The sequence below is a fragment of the Lissotriton helveticus genome, chromosome 11 (genome assembly GCF_964261635.1).
Source record: "Lissotriton helveticus chromosome 11, aLisHel1.1, whole genome shotgun sequence".
Lineage (NCBI taxonomy): Eukaryota > Metazoa > Chordata > Amphibia > Caudata > Salamandridae > Lissotriton > Lissotriton helveticus.
In genome coordinates, this window is record NC_136072.1 from 108263293 (window position 1) to 108286089 (window position 22797).

The following is a 22797-nucleotide window of genomic DNA, read 5'->3' on the forward strand; positions in this document are numbered from 1 at the left end:
GTTTTCCCTTTCTTGCTCTTGGGAAGTGCCTGATACAGAAAAATACGTGCCATTCACTATAAACGAGTGCCAGTGGCCCCCACCGAAACCCACCGGCTCAAATTAAGCACTGCATGTGTCATTCAGTGGTGGCGTTTACACCTCCAGTGCTTATTAAAATTGCAAATGTGATTAAAATGAAATTGGGATCATTAAAGTAAACTTCTAGTGTGATCCTTTATATTCACGGTTCTTGCCTGCCACCCAGTAAATTAACAGTTTCATTCAATCAATGGTGGCAAACTCAAGTAGGAAGAAAATCAGCAGGTTTTAAGGACCCAGTTCCAGTGCTTGAAATGGAAAAATAGAAGTGCAGGTACTCTGTAACAGAGCACCTGCTTGTTTCTAAAAAGTGCCTGTATTCTCCAATTAAAAGTATTACGTTTTTCTTGAGAAGTGCAGGTACCCTCCCTCTCAAAATAAAAAAGTGCTGGTACTCTGTGCCAGACAGTACCTGCCAATTTAATGCACTGCCCAGTTCCATACACCGTAGTGCACACATGCTGCAGTGGGTGCCAAAAACCGGTGCTCGTGTAAAATGATGCCCAAGGATATTATGTAAACTATGCCAACATAATGCCATGTCAGGACACACTTACAATGGTTGCCTGCGGCCAGGGAGGCGAAACTCCATCTCCCAGCTTCAACAGGTCCTTTTTTAGAAAAAAAGCCTTGGCTTCGGTGAGCGCCAACATGGGTTCAAGCCATTGTCATGTTATGTTGATTTGTATAGCGTACTAATCACCCGTGGGGGTATCCAGCATGGATGTCAATTCACTGAAATGCCAGGGGTAGCGAAAGTGACATCACACGCCCTTTGACCTCCACTTTCACTCACACACAAACTTACACACAAATTCAGACATATACATAAACACACTCTCATCCGCAAGAACGCACACATCATACATTAACCTGTTAACCGCGGGCGTTTCCTTGCGCGGGCGGGGCTGTGTCGGCCAATGGACGGAGGTAGTGCTCGCGACGGCCATTGGCCCCAACAGCAGGGAAGGGGTTAAATAAAGTTTACTTACTTACCTCAGCTGTCATGGAAGGGCATATTCCAGCTTATTGTACTCAGCACCCCATGTGGATCCCGAATGGAGTCTAGCTGGCCACTCTCTAAGATAATCAATCTCAAACAGTACTCTAGTATAACCTAATCTGGGATTTGCATAATTGTAGATTTTCTGCATTTGCCACATCATCTATAATCTGCCTCCTGATCTGCGGATTTGAACAAAAACATTTTTTGTTTCTCCCTCAAACGGTTCAAAAGTTAGTTAAAACGCGGCGTGACCTGCTGCCACGCAGGGAGAGGTCCTTAACAAAGGTTGACTGGTAACCTTTCTGTAGCTTATTGATATATTTGTGTGTTCAACTACTACTAATGAGGTGATCCAATGTCTAGACAGCATTAACAAGTGTAAAAACGACAAATTAATGAAGTGATACTATCAAAAAATGTGCCACACAATGCCGCACAATTTGCCTTTTCTTGCCACATAATTTACTAGTCCTTGCCCTATAATTTGACCTTCACCTCCAAACAGCTTGAGCACAGCCAGTGACAATATGAGCAGAGCACAAGTATTCATGAACCATAATGGGTGGTCACTTTCTGAAAGCACTATAAAACCAGATGTATGGTAGTAGGCACTATAGAAATGCACATACAACATAACGATGCAAACTTCCAAAACTGTGCTGGTCTCAGACTGAAGGGACAGCCCTGCTCCCTCTAACAAGGTCCAGAACATCAACACAAGGCTTTTGATTCCAAATGAAAGGTCTTTCCATGACATGCAATTGTTAGACAGTTTCTGAGGGTCCCACCGGATGGGCTTGTGTCAGTAAGAACGGGTCCTTGTCTGTCCCTCGCGCACTTCTGCATGGGTCAGGCAGGGGCTGGGCTTTGGGGCTGCCCTCAGCCCTGTACCTTCAGCAGTAAAGACAGGCCCGGTGTCTCCAGGTCTAGAGTTACCAGGCCAGGGTTTTCAGACATTATATAATTCCGCGCCCGAAGGAACTTGGGGGCATATCATCAAGCCCCAAAAAATAAAATTATCGCCGCTTTAGCGTCCGTTTTTGGATGGAAAGCGGCGATAATATTATAGCCTAATCATCAAGGTCACGCTTTTGCGTGAATCCTTGCATTATCGCCCTTTCCCCCAACGCCCATCTTGGCATCTATAATGAGATGCAAAGAGGGCGTTCCTGCCCTGACATAACTGGGGAAATGTCGCTAAGCAACATTTCTCCAATTTGTCAACGGGCTCGCTAACCTGTAGAGCAACAAGCAAAGTAGCAATAACCTCTGTTATCGCTACTTTCCTTACGCCTGCTTCAAAACTGACTTAGCCATGATATCCTATGTACGGTGGATATCATGGCTAAGTCTGCCCTGCCCTATCAGCAAGCTTTCGCCAAACCTTGTGCGATTATCGCTGTATTTCCAGCGATAATCGCACAATTGGCAGCTTGCGCTCTGAATTTTATCGCTTGGGAGATAAGCGTTGCTGATAGCACGCTATCTCCGCGATAAAATTCAGAGTTGGCTGGCAATAATTATCCTCACGCTAAGAGCGCTGAGCGATAATTATCGCATGGCCTTGATGATATGCCCCTTGGAATTGTGGGTGACAGAATCTCTTTCAGACTTATCACTCAGGGTGAAATCCCGTCACTCGTAATCAGTACCTTAAAAGAGCGCATAAATCAAGAATTTGTGGTGCACCCCTTTTATTAGAAAAACACAATTACGAAACTAGAAATTGAGGCTAGATCAGTAATTGCAGAAATGTTTTCAGCTATTTAGGGGAGCATGGTTTCACTAGAGTACATTCAGATTTAAGCATACTTATATTCATGTTGTCTCCAATGTGTGTCGGGGGCTTAATATACCAATTATGGAGGGGGGCTTATAAGTGCACAGCAACTGTGTTTACAAATATGAAACGTACACAAGTACACATTTGGCAAGTAGTTCAAGGGAACTCCAAGAGGCACGTTCCAAAGTGACACCCACACGGCTTTAGGACCCAAAACCATTGCTATCAATAGTGCAGCAGGTGCAGTGGCACCGGGACCCATTGAACCCTGATCACTGCCGTACGTCACTGCCCAGCCGGCTGTCAGCCGAGCATGTTTTTTCTCACTTGCATTAAAGCTCGTGGCACCGTTGCTACGTCATCGATAGGACACCGCATGTCAGAGCCGTGATCGATTCGTAGATGGTGGCGGAGGTCGCGCGGCGCTCATTCGCGTCTCGTGCAGAGGGAGGGGGGGTGCGGATGCTAATCATGGGCTCGGCGCGTGGAAGAGCCCCGCCGCCGCACGTGCCGTTCTTTGCAGCCGATGCTATCTCTAATATTGGGAAGGGTTTGATAAAAAACAGCAATCACCGGTGGGGAGCAGCCAGTTTCCAAGGAGATGAATCGGTGGCTGGCTGGTACGCGCTCCAGACTGTCTGTCTTCCTCCTTATTCTCAGAATTCAACATTTCTGAGCTAAAAAAAGGGAGGTTGAGTCCCGGCAAGGCGCGGATAATGACGGTCTGCTCCGGGAGGGGATCGGCTGCCTGCATGCATTTCCAGCCAGGCAATCTTGTCGACTGCCCCTGGGCATCCTTTTCGGCGGGAATCAAGACACCAACGAGGGGGCAATGCCCCTTGGGCGGATTTCACTCTAGTCCGGCACAGAGAGTCCAAGGACAAGGCACTCTGGCTTGAAGATCTTGGAGAGAAGCAAAGGGTTCTCACACAGGCATCGACAAATCGACGCGCTGTCGCGCGAGCCCCACGACATGCACCTCTCTCCATGCCTTGCTGCGGTGCATTTCAGAAGTGAAGCTGGTGCAACTGGGAGCCTTCCCTGAGCTCTGGAGAGCTGTGAACACTGAGGATTGGACTAAATTGGCCAACAACCCTAGTTCCCATGATCACGACGTCTACGGTTGGCACGATCCAGGAAAATCCATCGATGTCTATGGCCGCGTACCGTGACGCTTGCGACAACAACTCACTCTTCTTCGCGTCACAAGGAACAGATCAAGGGTCTGTCGCGGCATTGATCTTGGGATGTGCTTAAAAGTTGCCAGGACGGTGGATATTGAAGTCAACCGCAAGTAATTGGGGTGGCCATAATCACTATGGCGCGCATGTACGTCTTGGTCATTCAAAAATGCATGAACGATAATCTGAGGAGAGCGCGGCACCTTCAGAAATATGGAAATGAAGGCTTTGTAAAATAGGGGTCTGTGAGGACCAGCTGTGTTTGTAGATCCTCATTAGACATATGGCTTCCACTTTTTTGGACTACTAATTAAAAACTGTGACTTTGGCTTGGCTGCCTCCTTTGCCACTGCTTCTATGGACTTGTGATTGTGGCACTGGCAACATTTGAAAGACATTTCATTTCAAAGCCAATCTGGATGGGCAAAGGTGCCCGGAGTACCTCTGAGCTCACCATAGTGTGAATGTGCAAAGTATCTTCCTTTGAGAGGCATCTGAATTCTCCCCATTGGAAAAAGCTGATCTGCAGTTGCTAAGGTAACGTGATCAATTACATTGTTGCATAATGTTTCAGAAGTGTCAAAATAAATTTGGTATGTCAGAGGATAGATAGGCAAGTACTAAAAGACAGTTGCCATAATTTTAGATCAAAACAAGGCACACATTATTAAGGAGTTGATAACATGTTTTTTTATCATGAATTTCTAGTTTTATTAAATGATGGACCAGTTTTGAGTTGAGAGACTGCGACTGGCAGACGAACCCATCACATTTTACGGACCATAATTGCGTTGTTCACAATATAGAGCTTTATTTCTGTTTTTAAGTATTACTTTCCTGGGTGCCAATCCTTTGAATTTGAGCATCTGGGTAAAAACGATGTAAATTGAAAACCAACTGCAATTACTTTCCTGCAGTTTGCAAAACTTCCTAAACTGAAGGTAAGACTAGAATCACAAGTAGGAACTACTCTTATTTAAGTCCACCAAGGACTGCTATCCTACTGTGAGTTGCGGCACTGATAGATACTCTAAAATTTATGAATTCACCTAATTAAATTGTGTACTGAGCATATCCAATTGAATACAGACATATTGAACCTGGTACGGTACCAGACTGTTATTTTCAGAATACCGCGTGATATTGCATCCTAAATAATTTATTCGAAAATATTGCCCCAGGGAGTTAATAACAGAAAATCTACACCCAATGAGTGACATCCTGTAAGTGATATTCAGGAGACAGTATTTATGTAAGAATATTTTTTAAGATGATGTTTGGATAGACAATAATTGAACCTAGGTGTCAACTTGCAATGGAAAGGTGCTGTTATTTCTGCCACTAAAAGATCCATTGAGCACAGCATTTTGCAGACATAAGTGATAGATATTTTCATTGGTGCTTTTATGTGATGTTGTTTGCTTGGGCTAAGAACATTTAACCCGAGTCTCTGGAGATAATCACAATAGGTGTCTAACTTTCCATATTTAAGATCATTTTAGAACAAAATATTTGCTTATATAATTTTGTTTTTCTATGAAGTTTGCAAAAGCACAACAGTTGGTCAGGAAGAAGATGTTATAGGGTAAATTAAGGAAGCACACAGATATGTAAACAGAGCGGGGGTACTCCTTTAACTTTCTTACATTTTGTGTTACCTTTGTGTGAAATCTACTTGAATTACCCAGTTGAAAATAGCTGCCTCACAATTCCTAAAGCAACATGAACAATTCGAATAGCTGCACACTGTTTCAGAAAATGTAAATGCTTAAATTAATTGGAGAATTTAGAAGACGTTAGGCAGTGCCGACCACCAGACTATTTTTAAGGTTAAACCTTCTTCAAGGTTATGGGAGAGTCCTGTGACAGACCTTTTGGGTAACTACAGTTTGATGGTAAAGAGTTGATGGGATTGTAGTTCCTGAAAATGGTACCACCTGAGCAAACTGGAGGATTAGAGTGAGATTCAGGCATCTGACAGGATGGATAGGTTTAATGATATGAGTTGCCATTGGGTGGAACATATCAAAGTGGTTCTGTAAATCATGCTCAATTCCTGATTGGAAAACACAGCTACAGGTCTGCCAACTCACATGGTGCCTGTGTGTGCCACACGATTTCACCTCCCTTCACACTGTCTCCCAGTGAGGAGCCGAGATCACTGGTGTCAGGGAAAATGAGATGAAAGCCACTGTAAAGAGTGGATTTTCATCTCGTTTGTTTAGGCAGTAAACAGCTGATGTCCAATAAGAGATGTGAAAACTACCCCAGGACATTGGCGACAGCCTCAATGACCCTTTGTTTTTATTTTTTTGGGGAGGGGCATGGGGGCTTGGTGAGTGGGAAAGTGCCTCTTAGGTAGATCTCGGCATGAGGAACCGCCCCCTTTCGCACGTCGGCATTAATTTGTAAATTGTCAGGTATGTAGTTATTCTATGAAAGCTTGATTTAAGAAGTTGCCTGCTGGCATAAAATGTGCGGGAAGTGTTATAGAGTGATGATCTTGGTACGTGAAGGATTCTACTGATAAGTAATTTGTATTTGGCTAGACTGATGTAAAGTAACTGAGCCAACATCAGGGTATTTGATAGCTACTTGGGTTAGAGAAACCTGGAGCTACATGCCAAGGCACTTCAAAGAAGAGACTAATAGCAAACCTTTCTTAATGGGGGACAATCGTAGAGTGTTCAAGGCAGATATGATGTGACCACAACATTGCAGTCCAAACATGAGCCTATTTGGGGTGATTTTGAGCACTGTGGAGTTTGGGAAGCTCATATTTTAAAATTTAGGTATAAATGATGTTGCCATGGTTAAGTCTATAAATAGCCACCTGAGTGATTTTGTAACTGATCTGAAGCAAGGAAAGATATTTTGTTGTCTTAGATCCAAGAGCATGTTCTTGCTGGTTCTGAGTTGCAAAGTGAAGGCAAAGTTAGGGTCATACAGTACAGGTTGCATGCTTGTTTGACTGGAGTTGAAAGGAGGCCCTAAAAACAAGTCTAGATGAAAGAAGTGAAAAATTGTCTCTCAAAGGGAAGAAACTCTGTCTTTCAACCAATCGAACTGAACGAGTTTAGCCGTATCCATTGCTCACCTTGCTTCAGATTTTGTGTTACGTGATGGCATTTCAGACATCCCTTTTCCAGTTTACCGCAGAGCTGGGTGTCTTCTACAAATAAGTGTTGGTCAGTATGTTGGGCCTCCAGGATCCCAGTCATTGGGGACGTGTAAGAAGATTGGTGAAGCAATCAAGTCCTTTGGGAATTCCAAAGTTCTCAGTGATATTGCCGAATAGGATCAATGCCAGCTTGACTTACTTAATGTAACTCTTCAGGAAGAATAAGATCCAGGAACGGTGATGCCTCTCTGTGATCTCCATGAATGATCAGCATATTACGGCCTATGTATCACGTGATCCTCCGAGGGTCATTGCTATAAGCAAACAAGCTCGATTGTTGTGTGACGAATGTTGACCTCATGTATAGTATCATGATTTCCAGCTTCAGGGTATGGTCTTAAGCCAGGGTATGTTGCTTTTGACCCCATACCTTGAGTGTCTTAGGTTCTTACTTTAATTTATCAGAAGAAAAGGCACTTATTTGATTACTAAAGTACCACAGGGTAGAACTCTTTTAGTGGAACAAAAAGTTCTTCTTTCAAATGAGTCACATTCTAAAATGATGAGCCTGCTTTCTCAGGGATAAAATAGTTTCCTAATAATATCTTTGAAAGAATAACGAAACGCAAATTGGCATAGAAAGCAATTTGCAAACAAGAAGGAGGTTCTAGCTTTAAGCCAACCGAATCGTGAGTATTAGCCAGTAAATTGGCCCTTTCTTTAACTGAGAAAAGTGCAGGAAAAATAATTGTATTTACAATTTAGAGATTTGGCAACAGTTTGGATAGACTTGTTATGCAAGTCAGGTTTTCCTAAGTGATGAGTAAGGTATGACTTATAAAGCCTGCATTCTCACCAGGCCTATACCTCAGGAGTTCGACCATTCATACACATGTTCATATCGGGATACATCTTTAGATCCCCATACGTATTGTCAGTGGCACACAAATGAATCTATTGGTGGATATGATTCAGCAGATATACCTATGGGGAAAATTGTTCATCTGGATCACTTAAAAACCTGGGTTGTGGCTAAAGTCCCACATACTTGTGTGAGGTAGCTGTCAGCTCCCCTGTTACACAATATATTTTTAGTTTCTCTACAGAAGCTGTTCCCACACTTTGTGGGACTAGAGCAGTGTTGACCATTTACCTGTTTCATCACTATGTGAACTTCCAGTGAGAAAGCCCACCTAGAAAACTTAAGATCATTGTACTGTTTTGTAACCTTCTCTATTAAATCAGCAGCGCAGAACAGCTAGAAGCAGTGGCGCAGAGTGCGTGGGGCCACAGGGGTGGTTGACCCGGGTGCAAAATTCTTAGGGTCATACAATTTTAAAAGAAAAGTGGAAGGGACTTATGCCGGGGCTGGTATTGCGCCCTCTGACCTGTGGACCGCTAGGGAGTGCTAACCGTCCACGGGTTAGGGGGCACAACATTTGCCTTGCCCCGGGCACTGGCATCCCATGCTACGCCACTGGCTGGAAACAATATGTCCTCAAGGCAGTGGTCATTATTTCAGTCAGGGAAATTAGTCAAAACTAAACTCTATCTGTTTCTGACCCTTACTTTTTCAATAGGACAAGATCACTCTGTGCATCAATCCTTACATCTTGCCTAAACCTTAGAACAATGTACTTTTAGCTTTCTGCACCGTGATGTTAGACTCCATTGAGGGCTGAGGCCTATCTATGTTCATGCCTCCAACCTTCTATGTCTCTCTTAAAATTACTAATATTACCCTCGGTTACATATCACACTGGTAACAGAACTTGGGACCAATTCAGATCATGGCTCATGGTACGTAACTCACCACTTTTACTTTATTTAAAGACTTATTTGTTGTTGGTGGGTATGTGGCCCAATAGTTCCTCCACATTAGTGTGCTCCCTTAAAAAGATAAATGAATTTCTGCCAAGCTGCCTCGTTTTCTGCCTTTGTGCTGAATCCTCTGTGCATAAGAACACACAAGATGTCTGCATGCCTTTGTAAATAAACTTAATTTTAGTTTACAATATACTTACATTTTTTACGCTGGCCACAGTTGATAAAATCATAAAAATTGGAAGATCAATAAATATGTGGTGAAAATATCAAATCTGGTGAGCTATTGTTACAGAAATCTATATTTTACAAGATATTTAAATTCTAATTACCCTTAATCCAATTTAGCAATAGCTGGCTTGGATTTATTTGGTTACATAAACGTACTCAAATCAGATAACAAGAAGCTGCTGAACCTTATTTGGAAGGTCTCTCTAGAACTGTGTGCTATAGATGTTCCTAAGATAAAACATAGTCTTGCTCACCCTGTTGGTGACTGGGAGAAAGTTAGCCCTTCTGTCTACGATCTCAGTGTGAGGGTATCTTCTTTACATTTGAATTGTCATATGGGCTTTATTTGAAGTGCAGGGAAGGGGGGAAGAATGATGACACGAGATGCTATTCTATTAACCAGAGTCTTCTGCCATTTTGGAATTCATTTGAATTGATATGTAAGATGTTAGTGTCCTGAAACCATCAATAACAGAACATGGTATGGTTGCTGTCTCGCGAACGTAATTATGGTTAGTTTAGGGATAGTTTAGGATTGGTGTCCTTCGAGCTAGTAGAATGTATCAATCAAAACACAACTTATCCCTGTACAGTGCCTGGATAGGGCACTCTGACTTACCTGAAGTTCTGAATCTTAAAGCTTTACCTGATTTCTGAAGGAAGAAGAAGGAGAGATATGTTTTCTTTTGCAAGCACCTGACTTGGATTTAACACAACTACCTAGTTTGGTGAACCCGGTTCCCCAAAGTGTGCCAGGAACCTCTTTGCACAACTTAAATGCTCTGAAAGCCAAATGAACCTGAAGGTCTATATGCAGTGGTATCTGTGATAAGTCACAGACAATAAACCCCCATGTAGGCTTGCGAGCCCGCATCCCATCAATTCTGTGCCTACGTCAGTAAAGCAGGGGTGAAAGGTTTGTACCTGTAAATTCTTGCCTGCTTTGCAGAAGTAAAGTCTGCCAACCCTAACTGCTTAGTTCCTTCATTAATGACTAATACAGTGACGCCGTAGGAACCTAACCATGTGCAACACTGAAAAATTAAGACTTGCATCGGTAGCCCGGGATGAAGCGGCAGCATCAATCTAACGAAGATGTAACCTCATCATCCTGCACCATCGTCTCATCTTTTTCAACTCTTCCAAAGATATCGCATGGAGCAGCTGTTAGCTGTATTCAGGGCCATGCAGCCATGCTCAGCGGAGCTACCCATCGTGACTGCTGGAACGCGCCGCAAACAGCACCATTGCGTCTGATGATCCTGCATCGATCATCAGTCATCTAGCGGCACCCTCTCCACCCCAGACTTTTCAACTTTTGGTTTCTTCTTCACTGTGATGACCAGTTCACCCTGTATGACCTTTTGGAGACCTCTTCAGATGAAGTCTTGGTCGCCATATCAGCATGTCTCAAGGTAACTTTATTCAGAAGCCTATTCTAAACTTCCTTCCAATTGTATACACTTCTGAAATGATGAGTTTTAGTATAGGTAAACCACATATAGAAATGTTACTTTTTTAATCCTTTTTTACGTTTTCTAGTAGACTTGTATTTCCTTTCTTAGTTGTGTCTCCTTTTGACCTTCATTTGAAAGTCATTACATGCATTTGTTTTGTTTACCTTTACCAATTTTCTAATTTGTTTGTCGTTAATGGCTGATAAATACCGCCTATTAATTAACTTGAGTTTGATTTGTATTTTTTATTTTTTTTATCATATTTCTGTCTGAGCCTTGATCTTGCTACATGCTTATAAAAAAGGAAACAAGGACAATTTTAAGAAGTCCTTCAATTACCTCTGGGGTTTACCTGGTGGGATCTTTGCCAAGGCAGAGTCACACATCTATGGCAACCCCACAGCCCCACTACGGCTTTCCAGGAGGATGTTTTACATGATGTGACATCACTATTTCCATATTTGAAATTGGCCTCGTTATCACTATAACATGAATTATGGTATTATTGTAAAATCTTGTTCCACGTTTCACTTCTCTGATTTTCCGTGTTCTGGAATTCTAGGCTCTTTTTACGTTATGAGAAAGAGAAATTAACAAGAGGGGGAGGGAGAGGAGAAAGTGGATTCTGTCTCCCCTAGCACTTTATCTAAACAAAAAGGAATCCACTCTGGTAGTGTTGGTGAACCATACAATGGTGGGGAGCACACAGTGTTGTTTTGAATACCCCTCACACACCAACAGGCCCCTTGGTGTCATGCTTCATCATCGGGGTCTTCGCACCCCTCTACGGGATGCGGCGTGCTGCGACTCACGACTACGTAGGAGCACTGAAGGTGGACTATGTGTTGATGTGTGTGAAGTGAATAAAGAGTGAGTGGTGAGGAAGTGAAAAGTTAAAAGATACCTGGCTCGTAGGAGAAAAAATAAAAAACTGTTTATTAAGCCCTCGGCTGGTATCGTTAAAAGGGTGCAGGTGAGGTTGTCTGTTACTGGTTAGGGTATGCCAACCTCAAAAGTTTTACGTTATGTCATATTATGTTATGTTATGTTATGTTACGTTACTGTATGTTATGTTACATTACGCTATGCTTTTTCACGTTATGATATGTTATGTCACATCAGCCATTTCATGCTCCTTGGAACAACCCCATCTGGGTCATAGCTATCAATAGTGCAGCAGCTGCAGTGTCAATGTGGGTGCTCAATTGTGAGAGGGCCACCACACCCAACTATGACATTTACTACCCAACCAAAGGGGAAGGGCGCCCATTTTCATAGCTTGCATTAGATCTCATTGCACAATTGCTACACCACTTGACAGGTTCCATGTTCTTGTTTATCATTGTGACTATTGATAATGGCACATATCTTTCATCGGCTGCACCACAGCGTCTCTGATCTTTCATCGGCTGCAACATAACATCTATGATCGAGCGAGCACTCCCTTCAACTTCTCTTGTCTTTCTTGTTAAAGCAACAACTGTTGTGAAGTGCTGTGACTTAGATGCTCTGTATAGACTTGTTATCTTTGATATGAACATTTACTGGTGTAAAGTGCTCTGATACCTTAGTTTCTAGCTAGTGCTGTATAAAACTCTAAAATAAATAAATAAATGAATAAACATAAGAGCTTGTTCAAAGACAATTAGCATTCAATCAAAGTTGGCATTACCATTCACTTCCTGTGTTTACTTGTAGCAGATTGGCCATAACCCCCATACAGAACTTAGTTGCTTTAACACGGAGTTTTGTGTTTTTATGCTCTTAATAAAGTTATTTCAGCCAGCAGTCGATTAATATCTGCACCTAGATTTAATATAATAACCAGCACCAGGACAATCAGTAGAGTAGCAGTGCGCTTTATAAAACCCCAGATAACATAACATAACATAATATGGCCCACCATATCCATAGCATTGAGTATGGTACCAACATACCATGGCCTTAATAGCATCGGTTGTATGATGTTAGAGCGCATACTATTACAACGCATACCTTTACAACACATTTTTTACAACGCAACGTCCATTACAACGCATTCCATTACAACGCATGCCATTACACAAATTTTTAAAAACTACATTTACAACGCATTCCATTACAACACATACTACCTTTACAACGCATACCATTACACCGCATAACATTACATTGCATGTATAGTAAGTATTGGATAGTGTAGGGGTAAACATTACTATTCTAACTCCAGGGGGTGCAACAGTAGGGTAAGTGTTGGATGGTAATGGTATGTGTTGTAATGGTATGCGTTGTAATGGTATGCGTTGTAATGACATGCGTTGTAATGGTATGCGTTGTAGTGTCATGCGTTGTAATGGTTGCGTTGTAATGGCATGCGATGTAATGGATGTTGCGTTGTGAAAGTTTCGTTGTAATGGTAGTGCGTTGTAAAAGTTGCGTTGTAAAGGTTGTTTCCCATAGCATCTAACACGGTGTTGGAATTTTAAAAAATGACTCATAGAAGACCCATAAATTGAGGTCAGGGTTTGGCAAAGGAAAGGGGATGGAGTCACGATGGGCTGAGGTTGAAAAGCAGAGTCTGACAGCCAAATTATACAGTTATTTTAAAACAAAATCTGCTGCAGAGAAATTGGCAGCAAGGACATATGTGACAGTAAATCTGTTCTAGATAGCTTTATTGGTCACAAAGAGGCCGTATTTTAAAGTATCTTACAGGGTTAAAACACCTGCTGCAGAAATCATTTGATGTCTATTAATTTTGAGGGGATTATAATACCAGTCGTATAACTCTAGTGGTGAACACAGTTCTGTGAGAGGTGTGATTTGTCCATATACAGTTTGACTCATAAAGTAGCATAGAGGATTGTTGTGCGTGCTGCAAAGCACATCGTGTAACATGCAGATCACAGATTTGTATTTTATTTAGGTGGGTAAGTGGGCTACTGCCTTTTGACATTGAGATCATTTTGTTATTTCCAGTGCATACGTTGTAAAGCTTCTAATATAGCACAGTGCTCTACTTACGAGCATCAGGGAGCTGCAAGCAAGCTGTAAGTCAATGGTATGGATTATTAGGAGTTTTTCGCATTCTGTTATCATTCTGTGTGTGAAAAGAAGTGGTCCTTTGGGAAGTGGTAAAGTCTTGTTAGTACAGACGTTTTATATCCTGACTCTGTGTTACTCCAGACCTTTCACCTTTAACATATAATGTCTAAAAGTTTGGATGATATGTGATTCCTACACCTTATAACGGGGAACAGCCATTACAACGCGGGTTTTACCACGCATTGCTTTTACATCGCATGCATTACAGCGCATGCAATGTTACAACGCGTGGTAAAACCACGCATACCATTACATCGCATGCTCTTTTACAATGCATGCGTTGTAATGTGTAATGGCGGCGGGGGGCGGATATCCACGTCGTTGTGAGGAAACTTAGGCCATTTCCTCACAACTACGTGCAGCAAGCAGGATCCGACGGCGACGCTGGAGAGGAGAGAGGTAAGGGGGTCTGTGCATGGGGTGGGGGCTACTTTTGTAGGGTTTAGGGTCGTTTAAAAGTAGGTTGGTTACGTTTGTGTTGTGTGTGTTTTTTTAAAAACGTTTTAGTGTGTGTTGTGGTGTTGTCGTGTTTGTTGAGTGTAGTGTATTAGGGAGGGTAGTGTAGTGTTTATGTAGTGTAGTGATTTAAGTTTTAGGGTTGTGTAGTGTATTAGTGTTTAGGGTAGTGTTGTAGTGTTTATGTAGTGTAGTGATTTAGGTTGTAGTGTAATAGTGTTTATGTAGTGTAGTGTTTAGGGTTTAGGGTATAGTAGTAGCGTTTGTGTAGAGTAGTGTTTTAGGGTTAGGGTAGTGTAGGGGTGGGAGTAGTGTGGGTAGCGTAGTAGTGTTTTAGGGTTTAGGGTACTGTAGGGGTGAAAGTAGTGTGGGTAGAGTAGTAGTGTTTTAGGGTTTAGGGTACTGTAGGGGTGAGAGTAGTGTGGGTAGAGTAGTAGTGTTTTAGGGTTTAGGCTAGTGTAGGGGTGAGAGTAGTGTGGGTAGCGTAGTAGTGTTTTAGGGTTTAAGGTAGTGTAGGGGTGAGAGTAGTGTGGGTAGCGTAGTAGTGTTTTTGGGTGTAGGGGTGAGAGTAGTGTGAGTAGCGCAGTAGTGTTTTAGGGTTTAGGGTAGTGTAGGGGTGACAGTAGTGTTTGTGTAGTGTAGTGTTTTAGGGTTGAGGGTAGTGTAGGGGTGGGTGTAGTATGGGTAGCGTAGTAGTGTTTTAGGGTTTAGGGTAGTGTAGGGGTGGGAGTAGAGTGGGTAGCGTAGTAGTGTTTTAGGGTTTAGGGTAGTGTAGGGGTGGGAGAAGTATGGGTAGCATAGTAGTGTTTTAGGGTTTAGGGTAGTGTAGGGGTGGAAGTAGTGTGGGTAGCGTAGTAGTGTTTTAGGGTTTAGGGTAGTGTAGGGGTGGGAGTAGTGTGGGTAGCGTAGTAGTGTTTTAGGGTTTAGGGTAGAGTAGGGGTGGGAGTAGTGTGGGTAGCGTAGTAGTGTTTTAGGGCTTACAGTAGTGTTGGGGTGGTAGTAGCGTGGGTAGCGTAGTAGTGTTTTAGGGTTTAGGGTAGTGTAGGGGTGGGAGTAGTGTGGGTAGCGTAGTAGTGTTTTAGGGTTTAGGGTAGTGTAGGGGTGGGAGTAGTGTGGGTAGCGTAGTAGTGTTTTAGGGTTTAGGGTAGTGTAGGGGTGGGAGTAGTTTGGGTAGTGTAGAGTGGTAGTGTTTTTGGGTTGGGGTAGTGTAGGGATGGGAGTAGTGTGTTGTGTAGGTGTAGGGGTTGGGGATGTCACTTACCTTGCATACTTTTACCACAAGTTTGGCTTTACCACGCATGCCTTTGCGTTGTTATGGGATGCGTGGTAAAGGCATACTCGTGGTTAAAGTATGCGATGTAATGGCATGCGATGTAATTGACATTGCGTAATAATACCCGCATTGTAATGGCATGCGTGGTATTACTATGCGATGTATTGACATACATTCCTTATAACTCTAATTGTCTTTTGTAACATTTCCTTTACATTCATTTAGAGACTTGTATGAATTATCGTGTTTTTATGAGGGACATAAAGCGCTTTGACCCCCCCCAAACTGGAATGAGTATAGCTTTTAAAGAATTAAATAACAAAGGTAGGTGACATTTTAATCAATAGTTGTGTAGTTACTCATAAAGACATATGCATCTTTCCCCACAGTGCAAGCACATCTCTTGCATAGGGAGTTGAACAGAATTACAAATCTTCCTCCAATAGTTTCTTTTAAATATTTGTGAAGTGATAACAAGATGTGCACCTTTTTTCCTTCCATTTCATTGGTGTCCAGTTATTAGGCTCCAGATAGCTCCCAGCCACGATGATACTTGAACAAAAGGAGGGCTACTGGCCTTTTAAATCAGGCCTTTGCTTTGGGCTTTACTGGATATTAAAATGAGAAAGCCCTCTAACTGCCTGTAGGTTGCTGCTATGAAGTGCAAACATCATGCAGGTACTGCTCAATTATGTCTCCGTGTCGGAAAAAGCCACCAGGACAAATTCAGCATTGTTTTCCTGGGTCCAGAAATAGCTCACGGGGTCCAGAGAGATCACCCTACTTTCCAGCACTAATCTAACAAAAATACTGTGTCCTAAATATCATTTACAAAAACATCACCCTATGGGAGTTAATATTAGGAAATCTACACCAAATGAAGCATTATTTTAAAAAATATATTTTATTTTGTAAACTGAATTTAATGCCACAATATTTATGTCACACAATATTTTCTTTTATGGATAGTCTGACATACAGATGAAATCTACAAAGCTGCAATGTTCAAAGAATGGCCTAAAGCTTTATGTAAGGCCCAATAAACCTTTTGAAAATGCTAACTTTCAATACATTTACCAAAGTATCCAAAAACATAACATTCACTCCCACAAAAACACTGGGTCAAAATATCCCTTGCTATATTAAAAAAAATAACCACCGAATTGACTTGCTGCTATCCCGAACCTATCTGTCACCGATGTGCAGAAAACAACTGAATACTCTAGACTTGTGCACTACACAAATGCCAGTAACAACCAACAAATAAATTCAAAATGCTGTTGTAGGGAAACACAGACACTTTTCCACAAACTCAGTTATCATTGCTTATTACAAAATTAGGAGCATCTTTGCAGTCTTACTTATGAACTTCTGGTGCACTGACCTCAGAATATATTTGTAGTCCAGTTCCTGGCATAACATTTCTAAGAATTGGAAAATCACATAGTTTCCATATTGAAAACAAAAAATCTAAAGAAATATACAGTGGCAGATGTGCAACAGTGCCTAATTTGTGCCGGTGGTTGCAGGTGGGGCCCACCGGCACAACTTTTTGGAGCACAGCACCAGTGGTGTGGCTAAACCTTTTGCAACCAGTGGCCGCCCCTGTGCTTGCCGCCCCGCAGCAGCCGTATTTAGGAGCGGTGATGAGGGTGCTGGCGATTCCTGCATTTGCTACCCCACAACGTCCGCTTCCCCCCCAAAAGTCGTGTTGCCCGAGAGGACGGCCCCCCATTGCTACATCACTGCACAGTACTTATTTGTCTTCATCACAATTTCACCCTAAGCAAAAGAGAGGAACACAAAAGAGGGAACGAACGAGGAAGAGATAAAAAGAGAAAGCAAGAACCTGCAAAACTGAGATAATGGAGCAGGGAGTGTCTGGTGGTGGCTGAAAGAGGCATGAGGTGTATTCAAGACTACGCAGCAGCGGCGGCCGGCACAGGTAAACGCGGTAGGGTGGGGCTGTGGCGGGACGGGAAAGTCAACAGACGACGGAATAGGTATTATTAAATAAATAAATAATACCGATTCCGTCGTCTGTCGGCTTTCCCCCCAGCCGCGCCCAATCCCGTCTCACCGCGCTTACCTGAGCCGGCCGCCACTGCTACACAGTCTTGGTACTTGGCACCCTGACCTCTAATAATGCTGGCCATTAGCTTCTAAGTAAACTTTGGGCACCAGCAATTATTCCTTTACAAATTAGGCAGCGATGTGCAGTGATGATCAAGCTGGATAAATGGGATATTTATGTAGTGTGTCAGTGTAACTTTTATCACGCTCATAATTATTGATTACTGTCAGAGGCCAAGAGTTCTGACATTTAACTGTCTGCTAAAAAAAATGTAAATGCTGCCAAGCAGTGCTTACTTTGAGCCCATGGTTACAAGTGGTGGATAATGACATATATTTTTGGGGATTGGGACTTGTTTTTCTTCAATAGAATATGACCTTGAACTGAAGCAAGAACATCAGAAAATACAGACAGAAGGATGAAGAGAAAGATAAGATAGGAAAACTGACAAACCGAAAAAGTGGGGATGAAACCAATCAGTGAAATTGGGATAAAGAAACAGTTAGGGCATCATTAGGATGGCGGGAGGACTTTGTCTGCCCGCCATCCTGACGTAAAAAGGGACCGCCCGCCATAAGTGCGGCGGCCCCATGGGGGTGATTAGGATGCGCCTGCCACACTTTTTACATTGCAGCGGGCAGTGCTTTCAGCAGCACCCAACCCAATGCCAAAAATGCATGTTGTGCACATGAATGCATAACGTGGCAGGCACCGCGCGGTGCCTGCCATATTGCGCATGCACATGCAGGGGAGTACCATAGGTACCCCCCATGTGCCCCCAACATCCTGAGGTCCTGCAACGGGCTCCCATCTTCAAAATCTGCAGGCCTTTCTGTGGCGGCAACGCGAAAAGGGGCGGACGGTCTTTCGGTCCCCCGCGGTACCCCCACCAATACGAATAGGGCATGGGAAATGGGTGGCCGGCGGGGAAGGATGTAGGGGGTTGGCGATCCGCCCTACATCCTAATGGACCCCAAGTGTAGGGTGGGGAAACAAATAGGTATGAGGTCTGGGAGACCTAGGTGTTCAGAAACCTTGTCATTTGGCACTTCTTGTGGCGGGCTTCTTAGAAAACATTTGGCACCCTGGATTTGTTATTTTTATGTGGGCACATTAATCACTTTGCAAAGGATACATTTTAGATAATATGATAAGATCCTGACCACAGTTGAGGAAGGCAGAAATAGGGCAATCAATAAGATGAAACGAAAAAGGAGTCTAACAGTGTAGACATGGATAAAACAGCATTATAAAAAAAGATGTTGTTTACTAATGAGTCAAAGAACATACTGATTTATAATAACATAAGCCTGTTCTTAACCCATCTCCATGCAGAACACACATTTAATTGTCCATTGGTGAAGCAAAGTGTTAGTAACAAAACAGTTTGATTAGAAAGTATTTAACAAGCACAGCAATATAAAAAAGTGCAATTTTTAGTGTACACACAATTTTAAAATAGTAAAATCTATGCATAATATTGTGTAAAACAAGACAAAATGTTTTCGGTGCACTACCCATGCAGAATACGGTGAATGAGGTATTTTAAACACAATCTCTAAGCTGTGGAATGTATTGACTATCAGAACCAATTTAGAAGTATCCTAAATATTATCATGGTTTAGCCTACAGCTTTGCTCTAAACATCTTAGAGAAACACCACATGAGGGGGGTCAGAGGAGGGGAAGGTTAGTAGGCTGATGTCCTGCTCTCCCTCTGCATAGTGACATTACACTCTGGGATAAAACGTGTCAAAGTGCTGGTGAAGTTCTATGGGCCCGATTCGCAGAACTAATTTAAGAAAAAATCCTAAACTTAGTACCATTTTGGTATACACAGAAGTTAGGAGTCCTAACTTTAGGACTCCTAAGTGCCTTCTGTGAATACGGAAAGTCTTAAAATTAGGACTTTTCTCAGGTTAGGAGTAGTAAAGTTAGGACTTCTAACTTTCCTACTCCTAAACTGAGAAAAATCGTAACTTTACGAATTTAGGTATTCACAGAAGGCATTTAGGAGTCCTAACTTTACTACTCCTAAAATGAGAAAAATCCTAACTTTAAGACTTTTCGTATTCACAGAAGGCATTTAGGAGTCCTAGAGTTAGGAGTCCTAACTTTACTATTACTAAACTGCGAAAAATCCTAATTTTAAGACTTTCGGTATTCACACAAGGCATTTAGGAGTCCTAAAGTTAGGAGTCCTAACTTATGTGAATACCGAAATGAGTAAGTGCCTTCTGTGAATATCAAAATGAGTAAGTGCCTTCTGTGAATACCAAAATAGTAGTAAGTTTAGGATTTTGTCTTAAGTTAGTTCTGTGAATCGGGCCTATGACTCTGTCTGCATGTACTTTCACACTTTTTGCCATCCACAAAACAGGTGTGATAGTATGCATATATAGTCATGCCATGCACAGATTTCCAGGAGTACTAGTGCTCATGTCAAATTGTGTTTTTCAAGGCTTCTTGGTCCTGCTGGGCCATATAGCAGTTTGGAGTTGTCCTAAAAATACAAGGCTGACCACACCTTGTGTGCCCACTTCCTACCCCTTTTGAGGGATTTACTACTGAGGATTTATCCTCACTCCTGGGAGAGAAGTCTACAGTATTAATAGCATTCGTCAGGATTCCTTTTGTGAGTGACTGAGGTGTAAATTTAGGCATTTTCTGCAATAAACGAAAAGTTGAAAAATAACTTTGTTCTGTGAGGCTATGGTTTGGTTGAAAGTGACAGGGTACAAGTTCAGCGTTCATTCAATTACCATAGTCCATGCTATTCTGGAGTATTGCCTTAGATGCAGTGGCATAACAAAACTTAGGCGGGGGCTGCAAAGTACATGGAGGCCCCACTTGGACCAAGTCAGGAGCTCTCAGGTCACGGGCTAGCTGCCCATGCACAGGCCCCCTGGAGCTCGGGCGCCCCTCCGCACCGCAGGGCTGCAGGGGCTAATTTTACGCCACTGCCTGGATGGGTAGTTTCGTTGATGCAACCAAGGAGATGAAATGCTATGTGCTCCGGTATGGGGAAGGTATCATTAACTCAGAACAGCTAATATTTGGAAACTAGTATGTTGAATCAGTGGATTGGGACAAAAAGTGTTGGCTGGTAGGGAACAGGAGTGGTGAGGCAGGGGGATGAAAAACATTTGAAATAAAACACTTACCTTTTCTGTTGCCTCTCCTCGTCGCCTCCGCTTCTCTTCTCTTCCTGACCCCAATCCGGAAGAAGCAGGGAGCAAACAAGCTCCCGTAAGCCAATCACAATGCTGCAATGTAACGTTGTGATTGGTCTGAGCACCGTGCATCAGCGCTCAGACGGTGACAGGGAACCTGTGCATGTTCCCCAACAGGCTGTGCATTACAGCCTAGTGGGGAACATGCAAAGTGGACATGGCTGTTTGGCCGGCCCAAGACCGCCGGCCAAGCAGTCATGTGCACTTAGTATGCACAAACCACTCCTCCTCCCTGATCCACCAGCCCCGCAGCAACGAAAAATAAAATGATAATAACTTAATTATCATTCACTTTTTCACTTTTTCACTGCGCTAAGGGCAGTGAGGTGATGCTCCCATGCCTTAGTGGAGGAGCCACCCCTGGAGACAAGAATATTGTTTTAGAAGGAAAGTTGAACATTGCATGTAAGAGGCAAGTGTTGAGACCATTTCTTGATTTTTCTAAAGAAGGTAGACCCAAATATCATGGGCAGTACAATATCAGCCATCAGGAATATTTCTTGCAAATCAAAGAACCTAGCTAGTCAGCACCTTCCTAAGAAAGTCAGATGGAGGTTGCATCTCCAGAGAGTATGTCCCACAGTTGAACCTCTTGCACTCTAAGTCATCCTTTCCTGAGCAGGTTCCTTGGCTTTCTAGGTAAGACACATTCTATACACAGTAGTAATCTATTTTTACACCAAGTCAAGCCAGCGTGTTCTGCATTTTGACTCAACAAAGCTGCTTTTCTATCTAAACAGAGTAACTAAAGTGTCTGGATGGATTCTGTAGGTTGCAGAAATTTACATCACAGGGTAGGAATGTCAGATCCTTGCTAGAATCCTAGGATACCCACATAAGATATATTTACATTCACTGAATCTAAATGTGGCTCATTTACGTGGTCCTTGATCCCCCGCTAACGTGGTATGGATTCATCTATCATAGATCTGAGTTGGATACAGCTGTTGTAGAACAATCCCAGAAACTTATCATAATTGTTTGAATCAAAGGTAACCTTTATGTATCCCTGCATTGAATCTGCTTTTTAACTAAAAAAAAACATTTGTGTTAAATCGTGTCATGCTGTGGCAAGTAGAAGCATAAACTGAGAAGAAGACAACTTAACTGGATTTCTTTCCTAAAATCACTTCAATTTATACCTGGATTGAGTCTGAGCCAGCTTTGTGGATGGGAAGGGCTGACTCAGTGTTTCATCCTTCCTCAATACACATTATAATGAAAATTATTACATTCTGTAGGGCCTAAGCACTGTAGACACAGGGTCAAATCCACCAGCACCAGTTACTTCTCTATATGGTGTTTGGCATCATGCTGTGCATTTCAGGGGACCAAGCACCACAATATCAGGTATGTGACAGGCAGTGCTTAATGTGTAAAAAAATAAGTGCCAGGGCTCTCGTCAGGAGGCCACTGTAGCTTGCACCTCCCATTGCTCTTGCCAGCGCTGCCAATTCAGACTATTCCAGGCCCCCAAAGCAAGAAGAATGGCGTGGGAGGTATCCATTAGTCATTTTAATAAGCATTAAATCAATAATAAACTGTTGGTCTGCTCATCTCTAAATTTGACAGACAGAGCCACCTTGTGGCAGCTATTATAAATGCTAGTGTTGACAATAAACTGCCAGTGTCGAACACCTGAAACCACCGGCTCAAATTAAGCACTGGGGGCTGAATATGGAAAATGACACTGCAGCTAAGAAGAGGGGTCTAAAAACCATGGAGAAGAGGTTGATGCTTGGGGCTGAGCACCTTGGCTGGGACGGACTCGGATGAGAACCATCCATTAGGGAGGTGGACCCCCAACCAAAACTTTTTACCCCGTCCCTGCGAAAGCCTATAACATCTGCCCTCTTTCTGCGTCTTCCTGCAATGGTGCACCCTTCCGGTGCACACCGGTAGTGAAACTGACTGAGAAACGAAGCGCCATAGAGGAGTGAGGTGAAGGTGACTAGCAGGGCCTTTCTCCCTCTCTCCCTGCATGAAAGGTAAAC

The 22797-nt window shown here is 42.8% G+C and overlaps 1 protein-coding gene across 4 annotated transcripts in view; it reads left to right on the forward strand.

Annotated features, from left to right (window-relative positions):
• KCNMB2 (potassium calcium-activated channel subfamily M regulatory beta subunit 2) overlaps positions 1–22797 on the forward strand; it is an 863472-nt gene that overhangs the window by 299706 nt on the left and 540969 nt on the right. For 2 of the 4 annotated variants that reach the window (XM_078665729.1, XM_078665730.1), the window contains exon 1: positions 3521–4588. The exons of the other annotated variants lie outside the window; for them this stretch is intronic. The gene's annotated coding sequence lies outside the window, so the exon portion shown is untranslated. Of the gene's footprint in view, positions 1–3520; positions 4589–22797 lie in introns of those variants that run through there. 4 annotated transcript variants of the gene reach the window in all.